Genomic DNA, 9,416 nt, shown 5'->3' with positions numbered 1-9,416 from the left:
GGAGACAAAGTGCGCGGAAATGCACCCAGATTCGTGTGAGCTGCAATACCTGTTTACTGCAGCACTCACAACAATGGAACCAAACCCGCTGTTGGGGTACGGAACACACACAAAAAGAAATTGTTGCTTGGCAACTGTTTTGTGCTACACTTTGAAGTTTTACACGCGGGGGAAAAAACAGTGAAACAGAAACAAATGTGCAAATGAAAACTACTATGTAATGAAGTTGGAGTAATGCGTACATGGCAGGCTCGGACCTGTGGCGTTCGTCTAATAGTCTTAAGACGGCTGTTTTCTGGTTGCACGCAATAAAGTGTAAACAAATGATTTTCTAGTGAGCACAACCCTGTGGATATCGAGGCCAAATGAAAAGCTTTATAGGCCTTCGGGCGAGTTGCGGGTGGAGCGAACCCTGTCGTCACATTCAGATGGAGGGAGAGGGTGACCTCCCCTCACCAGTGGGTGAGAGACCAGTTGGAGACTCTGTGGCATGGGCCCTCTGAATGCTGCGCATAATTTGAGGAACAGCTGCAGTGGCTTTATGGAAGCCAGATGTGCCACTTAGGGGGAGCGCAGTCTCGGAGCTCAAGGAGACGAGATGGAAACAAGAGTTGAGGCAGGACCCCCAAGCCCCGCAGAGCAAGCGCCAACGTCATGCGCGCTGCAGGCTTTCGAAAATTAGAGAGTAGCAGGCATCAATTTTCACATTCATGGCAGGGCACCTGTGTGTGTGTGTGTGTGTGTGTGTGTGTGTGTGTGTGTGTGTGTGTGTGTGCATCTGTACCCTAAATGCTTATTATTGTTTCATTTTGGACCCTTTCATGAGTCCCCATAGAAACCCTTTTTGTCTCTCAGTATAGACTGCGTCCTGTATTCCTGCAGCAGCCTGGTAGATGGACTTCACTGTGTCTGCCTGAAGTGGAAATTACCTTGAGCACAATGTTCATGGTGGTGCAAAGGGTGGGAGGCTTTCTGTGTGGGTCGTCTTCTGTTGTACCAACAGAAAACGCCCCGTACGACATTGAGAAGATATCAAACACCTATCATTATCTGTAGCTCTTCTCCTGGTACAAATGTGCCCTTAAATGTGGGGGGAAGGGGGTGAGAATGTGAAACAACAGAATATGAAGCTGTTTAAGTCAAATGAGCCAACAGTAACAATCTATGAGCTGTTATTAAAGCAGTTAGTATGTATAAAAAGTGAAAGTCTATTATCTTAACCTCCCAGAAGGGAAAACACCGTCAGCGTTTTTCTTTGGTAAAGATGAGGGTGTAGGAGAGACAGAACGCTCATAAGAGCCATCCAGAGCCCAGGGAGCCTGAGAGAGGTAAAACTGAGATTTGGATGTGATAATTGAAGATTGGAATAATTGTTATAGGAGAGTGTCACAGGCTGAATGGGGAAAGTGGAGGGGAAATGACTCTAGATGACAAGAAAGCTGTAATTCAGCAATACAACATAACATGCAGCAAGGTTATTATTTATCCAGGGTCGTCTGTGCAAAATCAAGCTATAATGCAATGAAGCGATTCATGTCTGTTAGTGGGTTTTTTTTTTCAGTTCGAACACATTTAAGGGAGTGCACTTGTAAATAGTCAGCATCACAGTAGCCCAACACACAACACACCCACCCACTCACAAACATACATATGCACACATACACATATACACACGCACAGATGTACACGTATGTACACACCCACACACACACATGCACACCCACTCACAAACACGCATATGCATACACGCATATACACGTGCGCAAATGTACATGCACGCATACATTCACACAGACACACACAAAACACATCAACCCCTGGTTCATGAAAAGTAAATTAACCACTACATTTACGATTACAGTGAAATAGGTGCAGGGCTCATTGTCTATCACATGGCAACAAAAAGCATCTTGCTTTTTTCTGTTTCCAAAGGCTACATGAGAAATCGCCACCAGAACACATTGTTGCCAAGCATGAGAGCTAAATCTGTTACCATGACAATCCAAAGCCTGCTTTTTCCAGCTCCATGGAAAACTGTAGCTTTGTGAGAGCTTGGAATGAAATGACAAGAAAGTAAGAGCATGGCATGTAACGAGCTCCCTCCACCAACCACCAGGAGGCAGCACAGAGCACAAATGGGCAAAGAGCAGGCATCGTTCTGCTCAGACTGTAATTATCCAGGCAGAACACAGAACCACTGCAGACGAGGAACAGGCAGAAAGCCTTGTTATTTAGAAAGAGCCCCATCAGCGTGATTAAAATCAACAGTGTTAGGTACAAATTGTTTATCCTGTAACTCATTTGTTTTTTGCTTGATTGCTTGTTTGCTTGTTATTGCTTATCTGTTATTTGCTTGTATAAATAAGTTATTTATGCCTTGAAGTAAAGGCATACATAGTTTGACCTCTGGATTGCAAGGTTTTGTGATCTTAAAAAAACACCCATCTGATATATATTCACATTTGCGAGCGCAAAGGCTGTAAATATTTGGCACTCGTTTCAAGGTTAATAAAGTTTGAGTGGTGTGAATTCAGGTGGATGAACGTGTCAGTGGAGGCCGGCAATGTGCTCTGATGACTGTCTCTCCCTTCCTGACCTTCAGGAGAGTTACAAAGACCAGAAAAAACACTCCCGGGGAAATGATACAAACACCCGCGCAAACATTTCATTGGAGATGATACGAACACCCACACAAACAGATCAGTGGCCAAATTAAATAATCTGGGAGAACCAATAAATCATCATACATGTGGAGATGGAATGGCATGAAATAAAGTAGCAGGTATCACATATGATTAAATGGTTGTTTTATTTCCCTGGATAACATAAAATAGTAAAGAATGAATCAAATAAGAGGCAGTTGCACTCCTTAAACCAAACAGCAGTGTCTGAAGAACCTACAGTGAGGTTTTCGTCATACAGCAATGCTGGTCATATTTGGCAGAGGTAAAAGCATGCGAAATTGCGATTGCCAAATAGGTAACCTTTTGCAAATCTAGTTCCTCGCACAGTCAAAGTTCCAAAGGGACGAGTCATTTTACTGTTTGTGTTTTTAAATTTCATGAAGCATTCCATTACGCTTCCCCTACTCTGGACATGTGCTGAAATGGCGCGTGCGTGCGTGTGTGTGCGGGTTTATTTTAGAATGCTGGGCAGCAGTATGACAGAAGTTCACTCTGATTAAGGCTCTGCTCTCAAAGTAAAAACCACACTCCTCTTTTCATCTGCCCTGGAGGTTCCCTCCCTCGCACTCCTTCATCTCCCTGCCCTCCATCCTCACGTCTCCTCTGGCAAGCCGCAAGGCAGCAGCACCAAACACCCCTACCCCCTCCCCTCCCCCAAAGACCACCCCCCCACCCCCGAAAGGCCAGTGCGCCCACGGAGCTGTGGAGCACAGGCTGACCACCTCAAGTGGCTTCAATTACAGAAGTGCACAATTACAGAGAGCGATTGAGAGAGAGAGAGAGAGAGAGAGAGAGAGAGAGAGAGAGAGAGAGAGAGAGAGAGAGAGAGAGAGAGAGAGTGCAAGAGCAGGAGCGCCAGGCCGGAGTAGAGCCAGGAGCGGAGAGGCCACAGAGACCAACGCATATCTCTCCTACCTCCCTCGGCAGCCACCTCACTTAGTTTGTGCCCTGCGAAGCTGGAGTCGTTGATTTCAGTTACTGTATGCGCTAGTTAGTGTTACGCGCCCCAGCGAAACGCAGGCCCAACCGTCATGTCAGAAGACGCAATGCACGGGGGACTAAATCTTCCAGGAATTGTCTGACTGTGCGCCATGTATCGCTGCCCGTTCACATGGCTATTAGCACTTCTGATTGAGCCCCACTGAGGACTGAGACTCTTCCTCATGATTCTCTGCCTGTTTATGTCAGCTGAATTTACATTTGTTTACTGCAGAGTGTCATTACCCCTAAACAGCCATTTACTGGGCCACATGATTTGAATAAGTGGATTGCTTTGCTATTTGACGGTAGATTACATCAAACTTCATTACTGGAAAAAAGCACAGGGCAGATCTAGTGCAATAAGCAATGAAGCTCTCAATGCACTGGAGCCCACATTTAGACACACAGTTTGAATTTGGTGAGAGAGCCATTTTAGCTTCCTACTATAAATCCCGACAACCTGATGAAATAACTGATTTCAAGCTCACATACATATAATGGGTCATGTGACTAAGATACTTTCAAATATGCAGGTGAAAACCCTAATCTTTAAATAAGGTACAATATAGAGCCCTATAAGGTACGCTAATGTATAGTTGTGTTGGCTTAACGTAGTATTACGTTAGCTGTAGTATTATATAAGTATTTAGTATATTTAGAGTCTTTTTATAGACAACCTTAATTGTTGTTATCCGAGACATCTCCGTATGCCTACACAGACAGCCTTCTCTACCAACGTCTGCCTCGGTAGAAAAATACAGCCTTATACCATTCGCACAAAAGGGTTGTTTAGAAATTAAGGAAATCTGTGAAATGCCACTTCTAGGAATGAAAGCTAAGTTTCTGGAAATTAATGTTAGTCCATTTTTTAAAATGTGTATTACTTTATTACATTCTCATGGAGGGTTGTATTCCTCGTATTTATTACCCTAGTGGAATTGGAAACCCCTTGATCCTTAATGGTATGCTCCATTTTAAAGGGGTAACTCTCGACCCCACGCTTCCGAAGAAAGCGAGACGATTTCGTGGGGTTATGAGATCGCTACGTTGTCGGGGCGCAGAAGCACCCTTTTCTAGCTGGTGTCCGGGTGTTTTTGCAAAGAAGAAAGATATAAAAGAATTTGATTTTCTATCCACCGAGCGCTTCTGAAACAAAACTGTGGATATAACTGTTGCACTTTGAATACAGGTAGGTGTGCGCGATATTCTGGCCAACTGTCCTACACACAGATACGGCGTGCATGGATTTAATAGGCTACTGATACTGATATACTAAAAACACACGGCTGTTTTCAGTCTGAATTCATTAACGGCAGAAAAGCAGCACGGCTTTATTGGTGAAACGGGCGCGTTTACACACTATGGCACGAATGTCGTGCGTTCGCCAGCAGGGATGGATGGTTAGCTGGTTTGGGGACGCTGGCGAAATGAGATCCATGTAAATATGGTCAATAGCCAGATAGCCGCCGCTCTTCTCAGGACAAAGGAAGCGTCAAGATCAAAATCTAGCAGTTGGGTGAAAAATATTTCAGGTTCATGCGTTGTAAGTCCGAAACCCTAACGGATAAATCTCGCTGCTTTACTGCTCTTTTCAGGCACACAATAGATCGCTATTCGTCGGACTCGCCTATTATAGCCAATTTCGTGGAAGCACATTGTCGTTTTTCGTAAAAAGTTGAGCGTGTTTAGTACGGAGCTGTGGTCGGTCTCTTAATTTACTGTCATTTATTAACGTTTTTTCTCTGTCGCGCCCGTATCGGCCACACTGAGTGTGTTGTGGAGAAGACCGCTGGAACCCAGGGCTGCTACCCCGTTTACAGTGTTGCTCATGTTCGGCTGGTCTGTCACATCTGTAACAGGCGCGGTCATGTGACCCTTTTCGCTTTTCTTATTTGGTATTTGAGGGGAAAATGCCCCCCAAAATAAACAACATGGGCCATGACGTTACGTAGACACGGAATATTTGTTTCAGTCTTAAGCTGCTTACTCCTTTTCCAGTAACCACACATTTGAATGGTCTCTCTCTCTCTCTCTCTCTCTCTCTCTCTCTCTCTCTCTATATATATATATATATATATATATATATATATAGATAGATAGATAGATAGATAGATAGATAGATAGATATGCATGCATGCACGAACGGGCACTCTCCGTTTTCTTAAGCCAAGGCTCTGCACAGAAAATACTCGCAGCTCCGTCCGTTCGGACACTCGCTTCACCTTCCTCTTTAAGATGTTTACTTTGCTTGTCGTATTGTTATATTTTCACATCTCAAGTGGCGTGGTTAAACTACACGCCACACAATTTACGCAGTTGTACCGCGCTAGACAGCTTGGCTAGAGGATGCAAATACATTTGTTCTGGACCGCACAGAGGCGTAAGTGAATGCTGCTCCAGCGTCAAGTAGTGCCCGCCACGACCAATAAATCCAACGAGTACATGGCGACAATATCGTCTTTACAACCCAAAATAGAAAGCGGTTTCATGAGGCAAAATGTGACGACGCCTTTACCCGGCACAACATTACCTTTTATAGTGCTAAATATTTATGCCGTATTTACAGTTGGGATTCGTCGTTCCCATGGACCGCGTTCCCCGTTGTAGGTGTTGTCTATTTTAATGCGTGAATCAGTGATGTTACGCCTTTAGTCATCATATAAGGAACATGCCGTAGCGGTTACGATTAAAAACTCACACAATGCACGCTTACCGGCAAATTGATTGATGATTGCGTGATTAAATCACTTAATGATTACATCAGTTTCGCTGGTGGCTGAATCACACGTTCAATTACGTCTCCTGTTGAAAAAAAAAAAGTCCTGGCTACACACACAGGCGGCGTTTTCTCGCATGGACGCGAACGCACACCCTTAGCACTCTAAGATACTAATGTCAGTGTAACCCCCACAGGCAGCCTGCAGGCTGACGTTCATTCAAAGGTCATCGGGTTGTCCGTCACTTAGGCCAGTCAGTGTGGTGTGGGCCCCCTCTGACTGCCGGGCTACTCCTTCCAAGGGCCGGAATGGGGGCAGGATCCTTCTTGTCAGTTTTCTGGGACTGGATCAAACGTCCGCGCGGGGCAGCCTGCCCCCCACCCCCAATTCCATCATGAATGACATGTGGAGTCACTGGAGGTGGTGATCACTCAACAATAGCTACTGCCTGTGCTTAGTCACCTTCTTACTCTCCAAGTCAGGCCCACTGTGTCTGTCTCTGGGCCCATATCTTTGATGAGAGCTTTTGTTTTTCTTTGCTGCAGACAGATGGATTTTTCTTTTTCTCCCTAAACATACAGCAGGAACCTGTTATTAGGCTCGGCCTTACACGTGCTGATATGGCACGGCTAAAGAAGACCCAGGCGGCTCTCTGAATCACGGATGGAGCTTCCATCGCCGCCGATGAAAAAGCAGAGAAACAGTTTTGCAAAAAGTGTCAGCACTACGAGAGGTGTTCCAAGCTCCGGTCTTCGCGCCTGTTTAATCGCACTCCTTAAAAGTGCTAATTTCTTCACTGAAAAATCCAAAGGATATAATGTAGGTTTTAAATACAATTTCAACAGAATACGGCTGGGACACGCCACCTGCGGGGAGGGTAGATGTGCAGCAGAAGTTTCGCTCATGGTTTTAGGTGAACACCAGACCCTCAGCTGCCATAGTCGCAGCAACGGTCGCCCCGTGCTCTTGCGTTTCTTCATGCTGGTTCAGGACTGACAGACGGTAAGAGGAACCCCCCCCCCCCCATCACCTGCAAGATGACACGGAACACTATCATAACAGAGAAGAGGAAACAACAAGGGAACGTCAAACGATTCCTTTCGCTGACCTCTTTTGACCCCTATACATCACAACATGCGGGGTTGTGGTCTCCCCAGTCGCTCCGTTTCACAATGTGCACATGACAAAATTTAGTCCTTGTGTCAATATGGAGGCCTTGACCTCCTTTTATTTATTCAAAATAGATTTGTAGGGGGTGCTGGAAGATGGACCAGTTCACCCAACACAGTCACCATTGTTTAGGATGGGGGCCCGTCAAGCACATGTCGACTGAGCGATTTTACTTCACTTTTCATTTGCATTGGCGTCTGCAGCAACGTTTGCACGGAAAAGAATAACCATGAAATAGATGCATTAACATTACAAGGAGACTGTCCAGCTTCACGGCAGCTTCCGCAACGGGCAAACTGGGATTAGGGGTTGCAGTCTTCATCCCAGCGGCAGATTTAATTCCTTTTGCATCCCGCTGGAAAAGAGCTGGGCGGAATCTCTTTGTGCGCGTGGTACAGTATCAGTGTTGGGGAACCGGACACTGAGATGTAGAGAAGACGGCGAGTGATGGCCAAGTATACCCTCACGCGCTCCGCTCGTTAACCGCAGCAGGTCAGGTTTTACAGTGATGGTTCCCTTCTCCGTGCCCAGCAAGCCTACGCGGTGTCTGCGGTTTCGCCATGGCTGCAGTGACGCTTCTCCAAGGGCGGGAAATGGGGTCCACGGGTTTTACGGCCGCGCCCCCCGACGAGGGGGCAGATCCGGCAAGCGCCCAGTGTTCGTGGCGAAGGTCGCAGAGGGACACCTCCGAACACATGGCGCACTGACCTGGCACCCGGGCTCGGGTTCAAACTCGCGGCTGTGCCGTGCGCCACCCGGCCACCCAGGTGGAGTGCAGTCGGGCACGTTCTCGGCGGCATTTGCACTGAAAGGGAGGGAAGGGTTTCTTTCTCTCTTTGTAGAGTGCCATTCAGGTAACTGCATGCTCTTGTGACAGTCCTGTTGTCTTCAGTGGAAGCAGAGCGGTGGAACGCTGCGCATGGTGCACGGGCCCCCCCATACTGGGCAATGGACCGAACGAAACAGGAGAAGAGCACACAAATAAATCAAGTGGGTTCCTGAAAGACGTAGCAGACGCTACAAACGTGGAACGCTTCCAGAAGTCTCGTCTTTTGATATTTTGATCACCTACTGAAAACGGTGCTTGGCCTCAGTTTGTGTGTGTGTGTGTGTGTGTGTGTGTGTGTGTGTGTGTGGGTGTGAGACAGAAGAGAGACAGAGCTGCCTCCTAATCCCGTGAAGAGAGCAATTTCTTTTTTCCCTCCTGCTCCTCCTTTCTAATCAAGTGCTGTTGACCCTCATTACAAAAGTGGTGTGAAGAGACCAATGTTTTGGAGTCCTTGACTAGATGGACTAGTGATCTTTCTCTCTCTCTCTCTCTCTCTCTCTCTCTCTCTCATTCTTTCCTTCTTTTTCTTTCTTCCTCTTCCTCTGTCTCTCACTTGCCCTCCCGAATGTTTCATAAACGTACGTATAGCAAGACGGAAGGGATTCGTCACACCAGGGTTGTCAAAAACCTCCCGGGCTGAATTTCCAGCAGACACAAAGAAGGATTTGCACGTGCAGTGACACACGTTTACGGACCCTGTGTATGACGTTCTGCCGTATGTGAACTGTGCTGTTTCGCGCCCCTCCTGTACCGCAGTGTTCTGAGGTCATCGCCGACGCCGTGCTAAAGTCTGCTGCTGTTTTCCTCCAGCCCTGATGGATCTGACCCAAGCACTAATTCATCTGCGCTGCTCACACCTCCCTCTCCTCTCTCCCCGCTGGAGTGTTGGGGGAGAGGCAACAATATTTGGGTTTTTGCAGAAAGGCCTCGTCGTTAGAGACAGATTGTACGGTGCTGACGTACACATACCACACGCTTTCGCTGCTCACTCATCGGCTCACTCACTGAGGTTTATTTAACTTCATAAACGAGGTT

At 46.7% G+C, this 9,416-nt stretch overlaps 1 protein-coding gene across 3 annotated transcripts in view; it reads left to right on the top strand.

Annotated features, from left to right (window-relative positions):
- The first annotated feature begins 4,687 nt into the window (after window positions 1-4,687).
- The window catches only part of plxna3 (plexin A3), a 103,917-nt gene continuing 99,188 nt past the window's right edge, over window positions 4,688-9,416 (top strand). For all 3 annotated transcript variants that reach the window (XM_035521821.1, XM_035521822.1, XM_035521823.1), the window contains exon 1: window positions 4,688-4,854. The gene's annotated coding sequence lies outside the window, so the exon portion shown is untranslated. The remainder of the gene's footprint in view (window positions 4,855-9,416) is intronic.

The sequence above is a fragment of the Electrophorus electricus genome, chromosome 23 (assembly GCF_013358815.1).
Source record: "Electrophorus electricus isolate fEleEle1 chromosome 23, fEleEle1.pri, whole genome shotgun sequence".
NCBI classification, from domain to species: Eukaryota; Metazoa; Chordata; class Actinopteri; order Gymnotiformes; family Gymnotidae; genus Electrophorus; species Electrophorus electricus.
The sequence above is the reverse complement of the archived record's forward strand: the minus strand, read 5'-3'. Positions and strand labels throughout refer to the sequence as shown.